General features: G+C 41.7%; 2 long non-coding RNA genes across 3 annotated transcripts; both read left to right on the plus strand.

The window, feature by feature from the left end:
- Window positions 1–9128: 9128 nt before the first annotated feature.
- LOC134083116 (uncharacterized) lies at window positions 9129–13208 on the plus strand. Of its 2 annotated transcripts, none has more exons than XR_009939700.1 (4): window positions 9129–9245; window positions 9980–10153; window positions 10416–10604; window positions 13001–13208. It is a non-coding gene; the product is annotated as an uncharacterized LOC134083116 (long non-coding RNA). The 2 variants fall into 2 exon arrangements; XR_009939701.1 differs by having other exon boundaries at window positions 9131–9245; window positions 9983–10153.
- Window positions 13209–16661: 3453 nt separating this feature from the next.
- On the plus strand, window positions 16662–17965 carry LOC134082151 (uncharacterized). Its single transcript, XR_009939580.1, has 2 exons — window positions 16662–16759; window positions 17077–17965. It is a non-coding gene; the product is annotated as an uncharacterized LOC134082151 (long non-coding RNA).
- Window positions 17966–23337: the final 5372 nt, after the last annotated feature.

The raw sequence follows: 23337 nt of genomic DNA on the forward strand, positions 1-23337 counted from the left end.
AACTGCTCTATTCAAGTGCCACACTAATTCACAACCAAGTTCAGAACAAACTTCTGAGTCAGGGACACATTCCCAGTTTGCACTTGAGGATACCTCGATCCTAGCTCTGTTTTTAGCGGTTTTGTAATGGAGAGACTATGATAATGTGCTTAGAATTTTTTTTAAGACAGTCCATATGAGAAATATGAGAATGAAACATCTATTGACTTGGCCTTAAATGAAAACATTATCTATTGTTTTGACACTATCTGATCGATTTTCTTTGAAAAAAATATACTGCTATTCTCTGCCTCGAATAATAATCCATGAAATTCATGCTTTGTAGGCTACTGTGGTTTTCTCCCCATGCTTCTCAACAGGTTACCGTTAACCATGCTGGACAGCTTCAGGCGGCTGTGGGTGAAGAAACAGCTGCTTTAATGCGCTGTGTGCTCTGGAAGAACACACACTGAAAGCTCAATTACACACGTGCGTCCGCAGGACCTGCTGTTAGCATGCTACGCTATGCTACGCTATGCTACGCTATGCTACGCTATGCTACGCTATGCTACGCTATGCTACGCTATGCTACGCTATGCTAGCTAGCTTCCTTGCCAGAGCCGGCCTGCTCATGCAGAAAAGTGCTCTCCTCCAGGCCCCTGAGGGAGGGAGAGGGAGAGGAGCCGGGGCAGGAGCTGAGCCTGAGTCAGGTAAACACGGGAGGGAGGTTTGGCAGATGAGTCCACCTCCTTTGCGTCAAAGGCCCCCTGATACTGAAAGGGCTAACGGGACTAGCCTGGAGGCCAAAACTCCCCATGATGGCAGCTTGGTATGCGGATGGTCTGCTGCAGGTGGTGGTGGTCTTCTGATGAGCAGGGAAAGGGCGTGGGGAGTGCACCAGCTGGCGGCTCGCGCTCTCTGTACTCGAGTTGAGAGCGCTACAGGCCTCCGCCTGAACCACGGAGGGAGGGAAGAACAGATGCACAGAACAATATGGGGATGAAGAGAAACAGACAGACGGAGAATGATGAAAAGGGAGGAAGAGGCATACAGTAGAATAATGGGGAGAGTGACAGAGAGGGAGAGAAACAAAGGAAAAAGAAAAAAGAAACAGGAGGCAAGATGAACAGGACATTGGCTAAACACACACACACACACACACAAGTATGCTCACATACACACATACAGACAGATGCATGTATACAAACACACACGTGTGTGCACGCGCACACCCACACAACCCACAGAGCTCAAGGTCCAAACCATTAAAGGGATAGTTCGGGTTTTAAGACACGAAGTTATATGGGTTCCCCGTCAGCAACGTTGTGCATCAGCACTGACTTACCCCGCAACAGCGTCCTGTGAGCCGAGATCCAGCCGGTTTTTGATGGTGAAGAAAGTAGTCCGGCAAGTTTCTGGGGTCACGAAAGTAAAGTGTTTTTCTTCTCAAAACCATATGCGTTCAAAAGAGTGATATATTTGCACCACAAAAACGTTGTCCAGGAAAAATTCAAACCTCGTTATCACTTACTTCTTTTTCGCGATTCCTATCACTGCGCGCTACTGACAGCTGGACAACGTTTTTGTGGTGCAAATATATCACTCTGTTGAACGCATATGGTTTTGAGAAGAAAAACACTTTACTTTCGTGACCCCAGAAACCTGCTGAAGAAAATAGTCCGGCATCAAAAACGATCAAAAACCGGCTGGATCTCGGCTCACAGGACGCTGTCGGGGGGTAAGTCAGTGCTGATGCACAACGTTGCTGACAGGGAACCCATATAACTTCGTGTCTTAAAACCCGAACTATCCCTTTAAGATAAGGTGTTTATTGTCCTTCTACACCCACTTGCATTGGTTGAACATATATAGATCATTTCTTCTCTGCTTATATGCGCTGGAGCCTTCCGTGTTCATCCTGGAGCCAGATGAGGGCCAGATGAGGGCCAGAATAGCGCACTTCTGTAAGATGGCTTCCACCGCACGCCCTGACCCACACCGACCTGCCGTGCATTCATTCTGCTTCCCCCACTTTCAGGTCCGTTTAGCATGTGTATGCAGGAGCAGGGGAACGAAGAGAACGATAGAGTCACACAGCCACAGTCTGTCATCATCGGTTCCATGCGACCCGTGAGTGGCGGAACATGATGGGCCACAAGTGGCCACAAGTGTTCTGGCAGTAACGTCCATCATTTCCACAAATATATGTCATTTAAAGTTTGCTGCTGTCGCAATACCAGCTATTTTTTCACCCATTACTTTTCATGAGAAACAACGGAAATAGAGAAATACAATGTGGAGTTGCATTTAGCTTGAAAAGATGTGATTATCCTTCGACTACACTGTGGGTTTTATCAATGCCACAGCAAAGTGGAAAGCTGCAGTTGAAGCAAGATGGGCTTCATGGGGAGAGGCTGATTATTCAGTGAAGAACTCCGATGGAGGTCTCTCCATTTTATAACCTCTGTGAGGGAAAAAAGAGCGAAAATCTACTCTTTCCACTTTCCACAAAAAAATAAAATAAAATAAAGCTTCTTGATCTTGATCAAGAACATGATTTTACATGCAGCAACACACTTTGACCACATCAGGTTTTGTTCAAAGCACACGACCGGAAAAAGGTGAATGTGTTTGAGGAAAAATGAATCCTATTCACCCAGTTCTCAGCCCCTTTGAGAGGTAAATAAGTGTCATGCTATCATGTTTTGTCTGGGTGTTTACCCAAACCATATTTAGAAAAAGCTTTTTTATTGCCCATACACATTTGTTATAATAGACTATGTTATACTACGTAACTTTGTAGCACTGTTCTGGGCCATTACCCTTTTGTAAGTTTTCAACACACTTGGTATTCCCCTTATAGCATAATTTTCCAATGTGCAGTGCATAATGACACCACAAGGGTACACAGTACGCTGAAAATGAACAACAGTGGCTAAATACCAATTATTGCATTTGTGGCAAAGTGGATGGTTTTGGTATATTTTGCTACATGTCGACTACGCCACCTGAGGCCCTTCCCCTCAGAATATAAATTCTTTGAGACTGGTTACTACTATGTTCAGCTACCAGGCAACACAGGTTCGGGGTCACAGAAAACCAGAGAGGCATGTGTTCCAAAAATAAACTCTTATTTATTTACATTAAAAACATGAATGAGTTCTCTCCAGTGTGGGTTCACTCAAGTCAGTAATACTCTCCAGTGTGGGTTCGCTAACAGCAGTAGGCCTACTCTCCAGAGTGAGTTCGCTAAAGTCAGTAGAGGTGACTATTCAGAGAATGAGACACTCGTGAATAAAGCACGTCAATGCACAGCACTCAGTTGTCACAGCAAACAGTGTAAATCACAATCACTACACACAGGAAAGGGTGACAATCACGACACGCAGTGAAACGAGCTGGAATAGCCTCCGTAACTGAACTGAATTCGTAGTCACTCAGTAAGTAAACAGCACACACCTGTCGTCACTTCAGTTAATCAACACCTGTCGTCACTTCAGTTAATCAGGTTTGAGGTGGCCAAACACAGCCAATTTAACAATCAGACTGAAATAGACAACAACACAAACACAAAACAAGACAAAACAGCAGCGTTCGTCGTAACTGGGACCAAGACGCCTTGATGTTGCCGCTCCCTGTTACGCCCGAGATCTGCTACACAAAGAACATACGATTAAACCCACACAAGTTTACATATTACTTTAAAAACGTTTAACGTGACCTACCGCTCTGCTGTGGTCCGTCATAAGGCCCATATGTTCAGCGTCTAGCTGCACTCCTAAACCCCAATGTTTGAGTTAGCCAACTGAATAATAAATAAACATAGCCTACTACAAACACACTGCCAATTACCTACCAGGAAGTCGGCGGAAACACAGAACCGGCCAGAGGAGAAGCCAAGACAGGGAACGGTGAAGGCTGGAGTCAGGAAACGATGTAGCTACGACATCAGCCTTCAAAATAAAAGCTAAAACTTTATAGCCGTTACCCCGTGCTGATTGGCTCACCTCCCATTGCCCAGAGCCACTCAGAAGGGCACTGGCAAGCTAACTTAAAGGGGCATGGACCTAGTCCTGCTACATTCTACCCGGGCTTCTTGAATCGTCGCCCCGACGATTAACCTAAAATAAGATGCACCCTGCACACCTTGGAGAAGGGGGGAGGGGACCAGGAAGGCAACACGACCAGGCCCCGCTAATGGCTGTCGCCCTCATGGCGACCCATGACCCAAAGGCGTAGGTGGGGAGCTACCCTGGCTACAGCGCTGCATCGAGCCACACGCTGTACAAAATTTGGGAGGGGGAAAGGAGGAGAGGGGGTACCAGGGAGGCAACAACACCAGGCCCCGCTAATGGCTGTCGCCCTCATGGCGACCCATGACCCAAAGGCATAGGTGGGGAGCTACCCTGGCTACAGCGCTGCATCGAGCTACACGCTGTACAAACTTGGGAGGGGGAAGGGAGGAGAGGGGGTACCAGGGAGGCAATAACACCAGGCCCCGCTAATGGCTGTCGCCCTCATGGCGACCCATGACCCAAAGGCGTAGGTGGGGAGCTACCCTGGCTACAGCGCTGCATCGAGCTACACGCTGTACAAACTTGGGAGGGGGAAGGGAGGAGAGGGGGTACCAGGAAGGCAACAACACCAGGCCCCGCTAATGGCTGTCGCCCTCATGGCGACCCATGACCCAAAGGCGTAGGTGGGTAGCTACCCTGGCTACAGCGCTGCATCGGGCTACACGCTGTACAAAATGGGAAGGGGGGGGGGGGGAGGGAGGAGAAAGGGCACCAGGAAGGCAACGGGGGACAGGGGACACACAACCCAACCGAAACTGGCCATGCACCAACCCGAGCCTACCTGACTCCTTCTTGGTCCAACAAACAGCTGCTGTTTTGTCTAAGAAAAAATAAAGATAAACCAATAGTAATACGACAAAGCAAAGACACAAAGTTACATAAGACAGAGAAAAAAAAACACTGGAACACACGTCTCTGGCTTTGCTATGTGATCCTCTGCCAACTACGCCAAATGTGGCAAAGTGGATGGTTTTGGTATATTTTGCTACATGTCGACTACGCCACCTGAGGCCCTTCCCCTCAGAATATAAATTCTTTGAGACTGGTTACTACTATGTTCAGCTACCAGGCAACACAGGTTCGGGGTCACAGAAAACCAGAGAGGCATGTGTTCCAAAAATAAACTCTTATTTATTTACATTAAAAACATGAATGAGTTCTCTCCAGTGTGGGTTCACTCAAGTCAGTAATACTCTCCAGTGTGGGTTCGCTAACAGCAGTAGGCCTACTCTCCAGAGTGAGTTCGCTAAAGTCAGTAGAGGTGACTATTCAGAGAATGAGACACTCGTGAATAAAGCACGTCAATGCACAGCACTCAGTTGTCACAGCAAACAGTGTAAATCACAATCACTACACACAGGAAAGGGTGACAATCACGACACGCAGTGAAACGAGCTGGAATAGCCTCCGTAACTGAACTGAATTCGTAGTCACTCAGTAAGTAAACAGCACACACCTGTCGTCACTTCAGTTAATCAACACCTGTCGTCACTTCAGTTAATCAGGTTTGAGGTGGCCAAACACAGCCAATTTAACAATCAGACTGAAATAGACAACAACACAAACACAAAACAAGACAAAACAGCAGCGTTCGTCGTAACTGGGACCAAGACGCCTTGATGTTGCCGCTCCCTGTTACGCCCGAGATCTGCTACACAAAGAACATACGATTAAACCCACACAAGTTTACATATTACTTTAAAAACGTTTAACGTGACCTACCGCTCTGCTGTGGTCCGTCATAAGGCCCATATGTTCAGCGTCTAGCTGCACTCCTAAACCCCAATGTTTGAGTTAGCCAACTGAATAATAAATAAACATAGCCTACTACAAACACACTGCCAATTACCTACCAGGAAGTCGGCGGAAACACAGAACCGGCCAGAGGAGAAGCCAAGACAGGGAACGGTGAAGGCTGGAGTCAGGAAACGATGTAGCTACGACATCAGCCTTCAAAATAAAAGCTAAAACTTTATAGCCGTTACCCCGTGCTGATTGGCTCACCTCCCATTGCCCAGAGCCACTCAGAAGGGCACTGGCAAGCTAACTTAAAGGGGCATGGACCTAGTCCTGCTACATTCTACCCGGGCTTCTTGAATCGTCGCCCCGACGATTAACCTAAAATAAGATGCACCCTGCACACCTTGGAGAAGGGGGGAGGGGACCAGGAAGGCAACACGACCAGGCCCCGCTAATGGCTGTCGCCCTCATGGCGACCCATGACCCAAAGGCGTAGGTGGGGAGCTACCCTGGCTACAGCGCTGCATCGAGCCACACGCTGTACAAAATTTGGGAGGGGGAAAGGAGGAGAGGGGGTACCAGGGAGGCAACAACACCAGGCCCCGCTAATGGCTGTCGCCCTCATGGCGACCCATGACCCAAAGGCATAGGTGGGGAGCTACCCTGGCTACAGCGCTGCATCGAGCTACACGCTGTACAAACTTGGGAGGGGGAAGGGAGGAGAGGGGGTACCAGGGAGGCAATAACACCAGGCCCCGCTAATGGCTGTCGCCCTCATGGCGACCCATGACCCAAAGGCGTAGGTGGGGAGCTACCCTGGCTACAGCGCTGCATCGAGCTACACGCTGTACAAACTTGGGAGGGGGAAGGGAGGAGAGGGGGTACCAGGAAGGCAACAACACCAGGCCCCGCTAATGGCTGTCGCCCTCATGGCGACCCATGACCCAAAGGCGTAGGTGGGTAGCTACCCTGGCTACAGCGCTGCATCGGGCTACACGCTGTACAAAATGGGAAGGGGGGGGGGGGGAGGGAGGAGAAAGGGCACCAGGAAGGCAACGGGGGACAGGGGACACACAACCCAACCGAAACTGGCCATGCACCAACCCGAGCCTACCTGACTCCTTCTTGGTCCAACAAACAGCTGCTGTTTTGTCTAAGAAAAAATAAAGATAAACCAATAGTAATACGACAAAGCAAAGACACAAAGTTACATAAGACAGAGAAAAAAAAACACTGGAACACACGTCTCTGGCTTTGCTATGTGATCCTCTGCCAACTACGCCAAATGTGGCAAAGTGGATGGTTTTGGTATATTTTGCTACATGTCGACTACGCCACCTGAGGCCCTTCCCCTCAGAATATAAATTCTTTGAGACTGGTTACTACTATGTTCAGCTACCAGGCAACACAGGTTCGGGGTCACAGAAAACCAGAGAGGCATGTGTTCCAAAAATAAACTCTTATTTATTTACATTAAAAACATGAATGAGTTCTCTCCAGTGTGGGTTCACTCAAGTCAGTAATACTCTCCAGTGTGGGTTCGCTAACAGCAGTAGGCCTACTCTCCAGAGTGAGTTCGCTAAAGTCAGTAGAGGTGACTATTCAGAGAATGAGACACTCGTGAATAAAGCACGTCAATGCACAGCACTCAGTTGTCACAGCAAACAGTGTAAATCACAATCACTACACACAGGAAAGGGTGACAATCACGACACGCAGTGAAACGAGCTGGAATAGCCTCCGTAACTGAACTGAATTCGTAGTCACTCAGTAAGTAAACAGCACACACCTGTCGTCACTTCAGTTAATCAACACCTGTCGTCACTTCAGTTAATCAGGTTTGAGGTGGCCAAACACAGCCAATTTAACAATCAGACTGAAATAGACAACAACACAAACACAAAACAAGACAAAACAGCAGCGTTCGTCGTAACTGGGACCAAGACGCCTTGATGTTGCCGCTCCCTGTTACGCCCGAGATCTGCTACACAAAGAACATACGATTAAACCCACACAAGTTTACATATTACTTTAAAAACGTTTAACGTGACCTACCGCTCTGCTGTGGTCCGTCATAAGGCCCATATGTTCAGCGTCTAGCTGCACTCCTAAACCCCAATGTTTGAGTTAGCCAACTGAATAATAAATAAACATAGCCTACTACAAACACACTGCCAATTACCTACCAGGAAGTCGGCGGAAACACAGAACCGGCCAGAGGAGAAGCCAAGACAGGGGAGGTATAGAGAGCCGAAGTCACGCCCTTCTACTTCCGGTCTATGGGACCTATTTTACGATTTTTTATGCATGGGAGTCAATGGAGAGATAACAATTATTTTTTGGTCCCGTTGGAGTTGGACCGTGCATTTCACATATGATGTGTGGGAATTTAAAAGATAATTTTTCACATTAATAAAGTTCTGTTTTTCATTAGACTTTAAAAGTTATCTAAGTTTTGTGCGAATCCGTTCAGTGGACTACATCTGTCGTCTCAAACGATGCACGTCACCAACTGAGCCACCAACTAGCAAACGAGAGGCTGGCTAGTTAGCTAGCTATTATGCTAGTTAACGGTTACATCTTGCTGCCAGCTAAGTCACTTAACAGTAGTGTTTGTACAGTCTATGAATGAAATACAACTTATCTGATGTGTTTAATCCTCTGACTCATGATATTTTCATCGGCAAGGGGGAAGCTCAAATAAGACCTGTTGCTGGCGCCCGTGGCTGTGAATTGGTCTAACGTCACTAACGCGACTGATGTGTTTGTAGTCGTTGGAAACACGATCTTTCACAATGTTGTAATTCACTAGTTACGACATACTTTTCAAATGTCTTTACATGAAAAATTGTCATTAAAATTGACAAACATCATATGGGTAATTCAAGGCACAAGACAATCGGGACCAGAAAATAATTTATATTTCTCCATTGACTGCCATTGAAAAAAAATCCAAAGATAGGTCCCATGGAGGCAATCGGAAGGGGCGGGACTTCGGCTCTCTATAACGCAGTCCGAGGGTGCCTCTCATCATGCCTCCTCGATCCTCGATGCTCGATCCTCGAGGGGCGTTCCCACTGATCTATAACTAACACTGGATAGACTATCCCATTGTTTCCCCCACCATCATTCTTTATGTAGATCAGTGAGGATCGAGGCATCGAGGAGCGAGGGAGGACGTATAAACGCTGCATGAAACGCACCCCGAGTCCCAGGGCCATAACCGTATTCAGGAGCGGACGTGACGTACGTATTACTTGGATGTGATTGGTCGATGACCTACAATCGTGACTGCATCCGCCGCAAAATTAATCCCGCGGTCTTTTCACCACAGCCAAAACGCGGAAGCAACGTGGATTTTACGTGCCTACGTTTATGTCAAACACATCGTGATTGGCTCATGAAGGAGCAGATACGTGAAACACGCTGCACATAGCCATATGGAGAAAGGTAGGAAACATCGTTTTTTCTCGTCCCTCAAATTTAATAATAGTTTGTTTTTTTATGTCGATCAAAATAATATTTACTGGTCAACAGACTTTCACATGTGTAAATGCTGGAAAGGGCGATCTTTAGCCCAATTCAAAGTAAAATGACTTAGGTGTAAGTAGGTTAGCCAACAATAACGTTATCCTACGTTATCCTACGTGGTAATTAGCTTAATAAATTATTGTTCTCGTTGGTTATATGTTAACAATAACGTTATCCTACGTTATCCTACGTGGTAATTAGCTTAATAAATTATTGTTCTCTTTGGTTATATGTTATATCCAACTCTTGGCTCTAACAACATATTAAAAAGCTGTGTAACACACTGAAATGTAAACTCTCAAATTGTAGATAGGCCTACATGGGAAATGAATGGCTAAATGCAATGACTATTCAATATGTTTGCATTTGAAATTTGTCTCATGTAAAAAGACGTGCAAAATACTGCAACATCTACTTTATAGCTATAAACAAAGTCCTTTAAGTGTCTCTGCTATAAATCAGTGGAATACTGATACTGGGGGGTGTTGATTTATTAATTGATTAATTTATTAATGTGACTGCTGAGCCTGTATCTTGTCATGGTTTTTCTTAAATTAAATCTAAAACATTACTATTGTTAAGTATTTTGCTAATTGGTATTATCTGTTAAGGGTCAAATAATTTTGCCTTGTTTTTCTGTTGTTTCTGTCCAGTAGGTGAGTGTTGATCATTTGTTTGGTACCTATTCCCCCAAGAGGGGTGCCAGTGTCCTGATGCTGACCAGTGCCACCGGTTCCGCCACTTGGTTCCTGCTGGAGCCTTAGCACCAACTGGATGAGGGGACTCCTCTCTGTGTTGAATTCCCGGCTGTCTAAGGCTTTGAAGTGGTATGATATGGGGTCACTAATCCTCAAATGCTGCCAGAAGGCTCTCTTTTCAATTTTATTCAAAAGTATCTGTCAATGTAAAGCACACAGAAGGGTGGAATATATCTTATTATGCCATAAATGGCACCTGCTCCTCACAAGCATTCCAAAAATATATGATTTAGGCTACTTAATGTGATCTGTCTTGTTACACCCTAAAAACTACCACTACTCAAAAGTGTCCGTCAATGCAAACTTAATGTGATCTGTCTTCATGTTACAGGAGAGTGGTGTCAAACTACAAGACCGCCAGCATGTAAACAAGGCCTTGTTTGTCCTTGTTTGGCTACTCACCACTCTTCTAATTCCTGAAGAGGCTGAAGCATGCTGGCCTTGACACCTCAGTCCTTGCTTCCATTAACAGCTGTGTTATGGTCTACTGCAACGGGTGGATAAGGAGGGCAAATGACAGGTATTTTACATCACTTTTACATTACTTTTACTGTCATATTTAGAAAATACTCAAAAAGGTAAAACTTTACTTTTTTGATATCAAAACTTACACCTGGCTTGACATAGTTGGATTGGCGTTAGTGAAACGAGTTGCGCAAGGATGACCAGACAACGCTATTCGCTTTATCACTTATCTTGGATGTCTTAATTCTGCTTTTGTGAAACCCCACTGCTGTTGTTGTCTGTTGTTGTTGTTGTTGTTCTGTGGTGTATGTGTTATTGTTGTGTGCACTGGTAGTGACGTTGTTGTGTGTTGTTTTTTGGTGGGCTGATGGTTGTTGTAGACTGTTTTTGAAAAAGAACACTAACTGTAGGCATATCAATGCTCTTGGATGGGGATTTTTGTTGTTGTTGTTGTTGTGTGATCGTTGTTGTTGTTGTGTGATCATTGTTGTGTGATCGTTGTTGTTGTGTGATGTGTGATGTGTGATCATTGTTGTTTTTGTTGTTGTGTGATAGTTGTATGATTGTTGTTGTTGTTGTGTGATCGTTGTTGTTGTGTGATTGTTCTTGTGTGATGTTGTTGTGTGATTGTTGTTGCTGTGTGTGATCGTGTTGTTGTTGTTGTGTGATTGTTGTTGTTATTGTGTGATCGTTGTTGTAGTGTGATTGTTGTTATTGTGTGATCATTGGTGTAGTGTGATCGTTGTTATTGAGTGATCGTTGTTATTGTGTGATCATTGTTGTTGTGTGATTGTTGTTGTTGTGTGATCCTTGTTGTTGTGTGATCCTTGTTGTTGTTGTTGTGTGATCATTGTTGTTGTTGTTGTTGTTGTTGTGTGATCATTGTTGTGTGAAAGTCGTTGTTGATGTTGTTGTTGTGTGAACGTTGTTGTTGTGTGATGATTGTTGTTGTTGTTGTTGTGTGATCATTGTTGTTGTGTGATTGTTGATGTTGTGTGATGTGTGATCATTGTTGTTGTTGTTGTTGTGTGATCATTGTTGTGTGATCGTTGTTATTGTGTGATTGTTCTTGTGTGATGTTGTTGTGTGATTGTTCTTGTTGTTGTATGATTGTTGTTGTTGTGTGATCGTGTTGTTGTTGTTGTGTGATTGTTGTTGTTATTGTGTGATCATTGTTCTAGTGTGATCGTTGTTATTGTGTGATCATTGTTGTTGTTGTGTGATCGTTGTGTGATTGTTGTTGTTGTGTGATCATTGTTGTTATTGTTGTTGTAGTGTGATCCTTGTTGTTGTTGTTGTGTGATCATTGTTGTTGTTGTTGTTGTTGTTGTGTGATCATTGTTGTGTGAAAGTCGTTGTTGATGTTGTTGTTGTGTGAACGTTGTTGTTGTGTGATGATTGTTGTTGTTGTTGTTGTGTGATCATTGTTGTTGTGTGATTGTTGATGATGTGTGATGTGTGATCATTGTTGTTGTTGTTGTTGTGTGATCATTGTTGTGTGATCGTTGTTATTGTGTGATTGTTCTTGTGTGATGTTGTTGTGTGATTGTTGTTGTTGTTGTATGATTGTTGTTGTTGTGTGATCGTGTTGTTGTTGTTGTGTGATTGTTGTTGTTATTGTGTGATCATTGTTCTAGTGTGATCGTTGTTATTGTGTGATCATTGTTGTTGTTGTGTGATCGTTGTGTGATTGTTGTTGTTGTGTGATCATTGTTGTTATTGTTGTTGTAGTGTGATCCTTGTTGTTGTTGTTGTGTGATCATTGTTGTTGTTGTTGTTGTTGTTGTGTGGTCATTGTTGTGTGAAAGTCGTTGTTGATGTTGTTGTTGTGTGAACGTTGTTGTTGTGTGATGATTGTTGTTGTTGTTGTTGTGTGATCATTGTTGTTGTGTGATTGTTGATGTTGTGTGATGTGTGATCATTGTTGTTGTTGTTGTTGTGTGATCATTGTTGTGTGATCGTTGTTATTGTGTGATTGTTCTTGTGTGATGTTGTTGTGTGATTGTTGTTGTTGTTGTATGATTGTTGTTGTTGTGTGATCGTGTTGTTGTTGTTGTGTGATTGTTGTTGTTATTGTGTGATCATTGTTCTAGTGTGATCGTTGTTATTGTGTGATCATTGTTGTTGTGTGATCGTTGTGTGATTGTTGTTGTTGTGTGATCATTGTTGTTATTGTTGTTGTAGTGTGATCCTTGTTGTTGTTGTTGTGTGATCATTGTTGTGTGAACGTTGTTGTTGTTGTTGTGTGATCATTGTTGTGTGAACGTTGTTGTTGTTGTTGTTGTTGTGTGAACATAGTTGTTGTTGTGTGATTGTTGTTGTTGTTGTTGTTGTTGTGTGATTGTTGTTGTTGTGTGATCGTTGTTGTTGTTGTTGTGTGATCGTTGCTGTAGTAGTGCTTCAGTGATGGTCTTTTCACGTTCTGTGTGTTTTGTTTCCCTCTGTTTGCAGGCAGTGTGCTGTGAGGACTGCTGCCCTGATTCATACGGAAGAACCAAGCCCGCAAGATGGTGTTATCAAGCACACAGAAGGGGGGAATATAGCTTATTGTACCTTAAATGACAAGTGCTCATCACAAGCATTCCAAAAATATATGATTTAGGCTACTTAATGTGATCTGTCTTCGAGTTACACCCTAAAAACTACCAACACTGTCAAAAGAGTCCATCAATGCAAACGGTCGTGTCCTCCTGGCAGATGGTGTTATCAAGCACACAGAAGGGTGGAATATAGTTTATTGTACCTTAAATGACAAGTACTCATCACAAGCATTCCAAAAATATATGATATAGGCTACTTAATGTGATCTGTCTTCGAGTTACACCCTATAAACTACCAACACTGTCAAAAGTGTCCGTCAATGCAAACGGTGGCATCCTCCTGGCAGATGGTGTTATCAAGCACACAGAAGGGTGGAATATAGTTTATTGTACCTTAAATGACAAGTACTCATCACAAGCATTCCAAAAATGTATGATTTAGGCTACTTAATGTGATCTGTCTTCGAGTTACACCCTACAAACTACCAACACTGTCAAAAGTGTCAGTCAATGCAAACGGTCGCGTCCTCCTGGCAGATGGTGTTATGAAGCACACAGAAGGGTGGAATATAGCTTATTGTACCTTAAATGACAAGCACTCATCACAAGCATTCCAAAAATATATGATTTAAATTACTTAATGTGATCTGTCTTCGAGTTACACCCTAAAAACTACCAACACTGTCAAAAGTGTCCGTCAATGCAAACGGTCGTGTCCTCCTGGCAGATGGTGTTATCAAGCACACAGAAGGGTGGAATATAGCTTATTGTACCTTAAATGACAAGTACTCATCACAAGCATTCCAAAAATATATGATTTAGGCTACTTAATGTGATCTGTCTTCGAGTTACACCCTAAAAACTACCGGTGTTCAAAAGTATCCGTCAATGCAAACGGTCACGGCCCACTGGCAGATGGTGTTAATAAGCACACAGAAGGGTGGAATATAGCTTATTGTACCTTAAATGACAAGTACTCATCACAAGCATTCCAAAAATATATGATTTAGGCTACTTAATGTGATCTGTCTTCGAGTTACACCCTATAAACTACCAACACTGTCAAAAGTGTCCGTCAATGCAAACGGTCGTGTCCTCCTGGCAGATGGTGTTATCAAGCACACAGAAGGGTGGAATATAGCTTATTGTACCTTAAATGACAAGTACTCATCACAAGCATTCCAAAAATATATGATTTAGGCTACTTAATGTGATCTGTCTTCGAGTTACACCCTAAAAACTACCGGTGTTCAAAAGTATCCGTCAATGCAAACGGTCACGGCCCACTGGCAGATGGTGTTAATAAGCACACAGAAGGGTGGAATATAGCTTATTATAGCTTAAATCACATCTACATTCTACAGGCATTCCAAGAATATATGGTTTAGGCTACTTACATTTATCTGTCCCCATGTTACACCCTAAAAGCTACCCGTGTTCAAAAGCATCCGTCGATGCAAACGGTCACGGCCCACTGGCAGATGGTGTTAACAAGCACACAGAAGGGTGGAATATAACTTATTATAGCTTAAATCACATCTACACTCTACAGGCATTCCAAAAATATATGATTGAGGCCACTTAAACTGATCTGTCCCCATGTTACACCCAGAATTGGTAATGCCTTTTTTTCTGTTACTGGTAATTTAGGCCCATGGCATCTTGAGGCCTTTTGGACAGAGGAGAGGACGACCGAGCTGGTTAACCTCTACACAAATAGATGCACGTCAAGTGGTATGTATAACTGAAAGTTTTTTCTGTGTCAATCCTTTCTTGAAGTTCAAACATGGAACCTTAACATTTGTTTTTAATGACACTACTGTGTACTGTCTTACAGATGCTTTGGGGAGTGAGACCGCCGGTATACCCACCTACAGTATATTGATCCTGACATCAGTGCCAAATATTTCTTGATAATAATAATAATAATAATAATACCTCAGTTTTTTATAGCGCTTTTCTGGGTATCCAAAGACGCTTGATGGCAATTGGTCGAAAAAAGCACGGTATGACCGGCATTCTATGTTTTCATTTTCCTTTTTTAAAGATGGAAATGATGCAGACTACTGTGTCTGATTACACCAGGCATGCAAACTCCTCACCTTTCGGCGAAATTCGCCGTTTTGAATCAAAAATAGGTGACTTACATGGTTCGTGCAGATCCGATGAGAAAATATTTAGGGGGGGGGGGGGGGGGGTCAAGGTGAATTTAATTTACAACTAAGTTTAGAAATCATGCGCAGATGCTAACGCATCTTGAGGTGTTTCTAGAGCCGCATTTAAAACGTGTCTGATCAGCAAGGGATGCGTGAATGTAGCCCCTATGCGTTTAATAAACATTAGTGGAAGCAAAGACGCAACGCGAACTGAACGCGCACACCAAGCCTCTGTTGTGAGCGCAGATAGATGCGTCTGAGATGTCAGGTGAATAGTGATTCTGGCGAGAAGAGATGCCGAGGGATTTCACAGGTGGGCTAGTTAAAACTTTCAACTTCTATTAGAAAAAGACGCTGAGATTAGTGTAGCAACGTAGCTAGGTTGTTTTCTTCTAATAATGAAAGTTAGCGAAATTAGACAAACATGTATAGACATGACGAGTTCTTTTGATGAAGAATGCGTGCAGTTTGAACCACCTAGATCGGCAAAAGGTGAAGCAAATAGGCAGACTTTATCAGTAGCCTATATCAAAGGCTAATGTGACAGTTGAATTAAATGCTCATAAACTGGGCTGGTTCGTTTTGTCCAGAGACGTAGTTGATTGACATGATAATGCTGTCTTTAAGAAAAGTGGGCCCTGTTACTCGAAGCACACTGCGCATAGACCTTACGCAAAGCCTACGCAAAATATATGCAACTCAAATGATTCGCTATAGTAACGTAGCCAAAAAAAGTTGCGACTGCTTCAGACCACACGTAACGCACGTAACCGTGTGACTTGCAACAAGTTTCAGTTACACCCGGGCCGGATCATTACGAGTTCGTAAGCCAAGCGTAAATTAAATTTACATTTGATTGTCGAGTTACAGGAGGACCCTGATCAGTAGCCTAGTCTGTGCCTACAGGTAGCCTACAGTTTAACATGTAATATGAAGACAGTTCACATAACTTTATTGGTTGGTTAAACACACTAGCACAATATAGCCTAAAAAACACAATCTGTAGTAGCCTAGGCTGCATATTAAAACGTTTTAAAACTATTTGAACAATTAAAGCCTATCTACCCTATTTTATATAATAATATTAGTTTGAAATAGTGTGTGTCTCAAGCAAGATTATTGATGACCTGGTTTGGTCCAACAAATATTCAGACTTTTCCTTATCCTGATAGTTTAAGTGTCCATTAGGCCTATGAAATCATCAGAAATGTGTAATAAGTACATAATAAGTACATAAGCACAGAAAAAGAGAGAGATAGTAAGAAAGAAAGAAAGAAAGCGGGTCCCTCACACTGGAAAATTTCTTTCCATGTTTTTTTTTTTTTTTTTTTCGTGGGGGGGGGGGGTCGGAGAAGAGTCTCACCTTTTTCACCCCTGACCAGTTTGCATGCCTGTTACACTTTAACACCTTTCTACCTCAACACTAATTCAGGGTGTATCATGGCCCAAATATGCTGAGGAATGCAGGCTGCCTTGGTGGGCTTAGGAGTTGCCTTTCACTTCAGTCAGTGACGGTACGTTAATATTGAATAACCAACTCTTACTGGTACAACTGCATGCACACAACTGTTACATCATGATTTGGCTTGTCATAAGAGAATGATCAAAAACAATAATGATTGCATAGCCTAAGTTGGCCATGCCTGTCTTGCTATTAACCTATGCAAATCTCTGCTTATTTTATTTTGACAATTGAATTCATGTTGGACAAACAACTCATTATTCATAGGTTCAGTAAGTGTATGTAATATTTTGTCTGGTGAGTGTAACTTTGTTTCTGACTCTTTTGTGATTTTGATACATTTTCATGCTTTGTTTGCCATTTTTAAAGGAAAAGGTCCAGGACGTAAGGCTTTTACAGCTGAAAAGCTGAGACAGCTTGTGCAGTCCTACAATGCACATGTCAATGATCAGCTGTTTGTTGAGGCAGCGGCAGCAGATGCAGCACCAACACCACCAGCAGCAGCAGTGGCAGGAGCAGCACCACCAGCACCACCAGCACCACCAGCACTATAAATGCCAGCAGCGGCAGATTATAAAGAAGGATAACAATTAATACATGAAATTAGAGTGGGAAGTTGTGCTTTTATGTTTCATGTTTATGGTTTTATATATATATGCACCTTACTTGAGCGTCTCTACAAATTCATTATACTGCAATGCAATTACAATAAAGGCATTAATTTGTCATTTCAGTTTGTATTACTACATTCATTTAGCCTGGGTGCCAGCCAAACTTAGCCCTTTCCACAACATTTCAGGTCGGGAAGTTCGGTCTGGAATTGCTCCATTGTGGCACAAATATGCTCGAACCAGAGCTGTTCGGACCAATGTGTGTGTATGTTTGTAAAAGACATAGATTCATCTGAATGCTGTAGACTGTCTTAGTAAACATACATTCATGATTTGCATAGACAGGCAGACCTTGATTGCACCTTAGGGTTACGTGAGTTATGTTCATATAGACTGCACTCTGGCTATGGTCAGACAGTTTTGCATGCGCACAAGTTGATGACTCGGACCAACCACCTCAGAATACAAATTTTCTGCTTGTTTCTCATGTTTACATGTGTTGTGATAAATAAACATGATTTGCAGGTCAGTTTTGACCTACAGTATGTGACAGCCTTGAAAAGTACCATCCAGACAGCTATTCGGTTTAGTTTTCAGACAGTTTTGTATGCACACAAGTTGATGAACCATTAAAATAAATATTTGGATGTGTGTTGTGCGAAATTTCAATGATTTCACTGAAACCCAATTTCACTGATCGTACATGCAATGGGGGTTTTGATCCACAAGACAGCTTTAGAAATTGACGCTAGAGAGCATATTTTTCACATAAATCGATACACAAAAGTTCTTAAATCATACCCAAATCATTAAAACATCCATATTTTGACTGTTTATGATACACAGAGGTGTGCTGTACTGAAATAAACCTCATTTCTGATCATACGTGCTGTGGGAATTTTGATCCACAAGACAGCTTTAGAAATTGACGTTAGAGAGCATATTTGTCACATAAGTTGATACACAAAAGTTCTTAAATCATAACCAAACCATTAAAACATCCATACTTTGATTGATTATGACAGTGTTTTTCAACCACTGTGCCGTGGCACACTAGTGTGCCGTGACACATTGTTAGGTGTGCCGTGGGAAATTATCCAATTTCACCTAAGTGGTCTAAAAAAGAGTGAATAGAAATAATTTTCTTTGTGTGCATTTGATTCCCATTCAAGACACTTTGACAAGAATTACTTGATATCATTAATGCGGGCTACAGATTTTTATTTAATTTAATTTTCCATAAAATTTCATTTTATTTAACATTTTCGGCTGGTGGTGTGCCTCAGGATTTTTTCAATGAAAAAAGTGTGCCTTGGCTCAAAAAAGGTTGAAAAACACTGGATTATGATACACAGAGGTGTGCTGTACTGAAACAAATCCAATTTCACTGATCTTACCTGCAGTGGGAATTTTTATCCACAAGACATCTTCAGAAACTGATGTTCAGAGAGCATATTTGTCACATAAGTTGATACACAAAAGTTCTTAAATCATACCCAAACCATTAAAACATCCATACTTTGATTGATTATGATACACAGAGGTGTGCTGTACTGAAACAAATCCAATTTCACTGATCTTACCTGCTGTGGGAATTTTGATCCACAAGACATCTTCAGAAACTGATGTTCAGAGAGCATATTTTTCACATAAGTTGATACACAAAAGTTCTTAAATCATACCCAAACCATTAAAACATCCATATTTTGACTGATTATGATACACAGAAGTGTGCTGTACTGAAACAAATCCAATTTCACTGATCTTATATGCTGTGGGAATTGTGGTCCACAAGGCGGCTTTAGAAATTGACGTTAGAGAGCATATTTTTCACATAAGTTGATACACAAAAGTTCTTAAATCATAACCAAACCATTAAAACATCCATACTTTGATTGATTATGATACACAGAGGTGTGCTGTACTGAAATAAACCCAATTTCACTGATCTTACCTGCTGTAGGAATTTTGATCCACAAGACATCTTCAGAAACTGATGCTCAGAGAGCATATTTTTCACATAAGTTGATACACAAAAGTTCCTAAATCATACCCAAACCATTAATACATCCATATTTTGATTGATTATGATACACAGAGGTGTGCTGTACTGAAAAAAAAACAATTTCACTGATCTTATATGCTGTGGGAATTGTGATCCACAAGACAGCTTTAGAAATTGACGTTAGAGAGCATATTTTTCACATAAGTTGATACACAAAAGTTCTTAAATCATACCCAAACCATCAAAACATCCTTATTTTGACTGATTATGACACACAGAGGTATGCTGTGCTGAAATAAACCCAATTTCACTGACCTTACCCGCCTTGGCAAGTTCGATGGTCAGGACATACTCAGAAACTACAATTCAGACACCCATATTGGCCAGATAGGCCTAAGTAGGTGTCACACTCATTGTTTCATGAAATGTTGACATGTGGCACATATTTTGATTCAGGGAGTGATAGCCAACTTGCTTGTCAAATTTGAGACCTCCAGCTGCTTGTGTGTTGACAGGAGGCGGAGCCAAAGATTGGAAAATCTAGATTTCTAGGGGGCGCTATAGAATCTGTGAATATGTGAGATGTGGTTTTACTTCGCTCATATATTTTATGTCATACATAGATGTCACAGGCCAAATTTAGTCTGTCTATGAGGTATGCAAGTTAGAAATTCTAACCCTAGGTATAGATGGTCATAATTTGCATAGGTCAGACAGGCCTTGATAGGATTACACCACTTAATTCAACAATGTGCCAGCATGTGGCACATATTTTGATACAGGGGATGATAACAAACTAGTTTGTCAAATTTGAGACTTCCAGCTGCTTGTGTGTTGACAGGAGGCGGAGCCAAAGATTGGAAAATCTAGATTTCTAGGGGGCGCTATAGAGTCTGTGAATATGTGAGATGTGGTTTTACTTCGCTCATATATTTTATGTCATACATAGATGTCACATACCAAATTTAGTCTGTCTATGAGGTATGCAAGTTAGAAATTCTAACCCTAGGTATAGATGGTCATAATTTGCATAGGTCAGACAGGCCTTGATAGGATTAGACCACCTAATTCAAGGATGTGCCAGCATGTGGCACATATTTTGATACAGGGGATGATAACAAACTAGTTTGTCAAATTTGAGAGTTCCAGCTGCTTGTGTGTTGACAGGAGGCGGAGCCAAATATAGGAAATATTGGATTTCTAGGGGGCGCTATAGAGTCTGTGAATATGTGATGTGTGATTTTACTACACACTCATATTTTGTGTCATATACGGATGTCACATGCCAAATTTAATCAGTATGGGGGTATATAAGTTACAAATGCTAATCCTATGTTTAGATGTCCTTGATTTGCATAGTTATACAGGCCTTGATAAGGTTATACCAGTTATTATATATATGGTATATTTATATATATACCAGAACTAAAACCAACATGTGGCATACATATTCATAAGGGGGTGAAAACAAAATAGTTTGTGACATTTGAGACCTTTAGCTGCTTTTGTGTTGCCAGGAGGCAGGACAAAATAAGTCTACAATGAAAGTCATATTGATGTATTTTTTTTTTTACATCAAACATTATGTCAAAATTATATCATGAAAGTCATATTGACATATTTTTTTTTTTTTTATCAATATGACATCAAAAATGATGCCAAAATGATGTCAAAAACTTAAAAACAACACAAATTGGTAACAAGTATTTTTATTTTTGTAGACAATCACAAAATATCACAATACAAAATTGAGCCTTCTGTGAAGGATTCAAGAAATTGTCACATACAGAGAACTGGCATTATAGCGGCACAACTTTCCTGTGCAGAGGTGTATAGGATAAAGAAAGTATTTAGAAATAATTAAACAATAAGGAAGGGGGGTCATTCTGTGTCAAATCAGACAAAATCCAGGAAAATAGTTGCTGTGCTTCAGATTTTTTAACTCAAGGTTTGTCTACCTTTAAATCAAATATTTGTACTAAATTTTATAATTTCATACAGTAGGCCTACATTTTTTTCACAATTGATTTTGTATCCGTTTTACTCTCAGACATTCCTTATTGTGGAGGCCATCTTTGGGCATGATAATTTCATGTATAAAGTGCCAATGATGTACCATGTTTCATTCGTTGATAAATACACTTACTTGGTTCCATTGTATATCCATGTCTTTTCATTCTTGACCCTGTGGTAAAACAATGATTTTGACTGTATCTACGGTACAACATTGGCACCTTGTACACTAAATGCCCATACACTGAGCTGTGCTCACATACCTGTTCAAATAAGTGCCTACTAGCTATTCTACATACCATTTTAATCCTATGAAAATTACCAAAAAACACACCCTTCCCTTGCTTAACCTTTAAAATCTTCAAGCCCATTACATATTGAAAACATTGGCATTAATAACACATAATATGTAAATATGTACAAACTGACATTCATACCCTTAATGTTACTGATTTATGCACTTTTCCCCAAATATAGGACCTTGCCGAAAACGAGCCTGCCGTAATAATATGAAGATATAGGATTTGAACAGAAATATTTCACGGGCCTTGGTTTTGGGAACCATTCTACTGTATATATAGACATTATTTTAGCAAAACCTGAGATACTGATTTGACACAGAATAATCCAGGGGGTACAAAGTGCAGTGTGTGTACTGTAAGTGCAGTATGGCAAGTCTATGTAATGTAGTTTAAAGAGTTATGTGTGTTCGGGATGCGGATGGCTTGAGGAAAGAAACTTCTCCTCAGTCTGTTTTAGCCATGTGGAAACAGAGATGTACGCTTGGCCTCAGTGGTTTAAACAGTCCATGGTCAGGGTGTGAAATGTGTCATGAAATATTCTGGGCCCTTGTTGCACTCTTCGGGTATAGATGTCCTGCAGGGTAGGGAGAGGTGCTCTGATGGTAGCTTTGACAGTAAATGTCAAGTGTCTGTAAAAGAGAAAGAAAGCATATATTACAATTTACCCGGTCCATGAATATAATTAATGCAAACTACTCCGCTCGTACATATGACAAACAAATTAGAGCATGCTCAATAACATACCCCATAGCCCTCACCATGGAACAAAAAAAAAAAACATTCAAAATACAAAAACACTTACACCATGTTGAGGGCAGCAGCTATGGCTACCAGACATCATCAAGTAGTGCCTAATTCGCCGGCATAGGCTATGTGACACATTCAAAGTAAAAAATAAAAAAAGAACACATTTTAAGTAGCCTAACTCATATGTTTTTGGAATGCCTGTAGAGTGTAGATGTGATTTAAGCTATAATAAGTTATATTCCACCCTTCTGTGTGCTTGTTAACACCATCTGCCAGTGGGCCGTGACCGTTTGCATCGACGGATGCTTTTGAACAAGGGTAGTTTTAAGGGTGTAACATGGGGACAGATCAATTTAAGTAGCCTAAATTATATATTTTTGGAATGCCTGTAGAATGTAGATGTGATTTAAGCTATAATAAGCTATATTCCACCCTTCTGTGTGCTTGTTAGCACCATCTGCCAGTGGGCCTTGACCGTTTGCATTGATGGATACTTTTGAACACGGGTAGTTTTTAGGGTGTAACTCGAAGACAGATCACATTAAGTAGCCTAAATCATATATTTTTGGAATGCTTGTGATGAGTACTTGTCATTTAAGGTACAATAAGCTATATTCCACCCTTCTGTGTGCTTGATAACACCATCTGCCAGGAGGACACGACCGTTTGCATTGACGGACACTTTTGACAGTGTTGGTAGTTTTTAGGGTGTAACTCGAAGACAGATCACATTAAGTAATTTAAATCATATATTTTTGGAATGCTTGTGATGAGTACTTGTCATTTAAGGTACAATAAGATATATTCCACCCTTCTGTGTGCTTGATAACACCATCTGCCAAGAGGACACGACCGTTTGAATTGACGGACACTTTTGAACACGGGTAGTTTTTAGGGTGTAACTCGAAGACAGATCACATTAAGTAATTTAAATCATATATTTTTGGAATGC

This window comes from Sardina pilchardus, chromosome 6, assembly GCF_963854185.1.
Source record: "Sardina pilchardus chromosome 6, fSarPil1.1, whole genome shotgun sequence".
NCBI lineage: Eukaryota > Metazoa > Chordata > Actinopteri > Clupeiformes > Clupeidae > Sardina > Sardina pilchardus.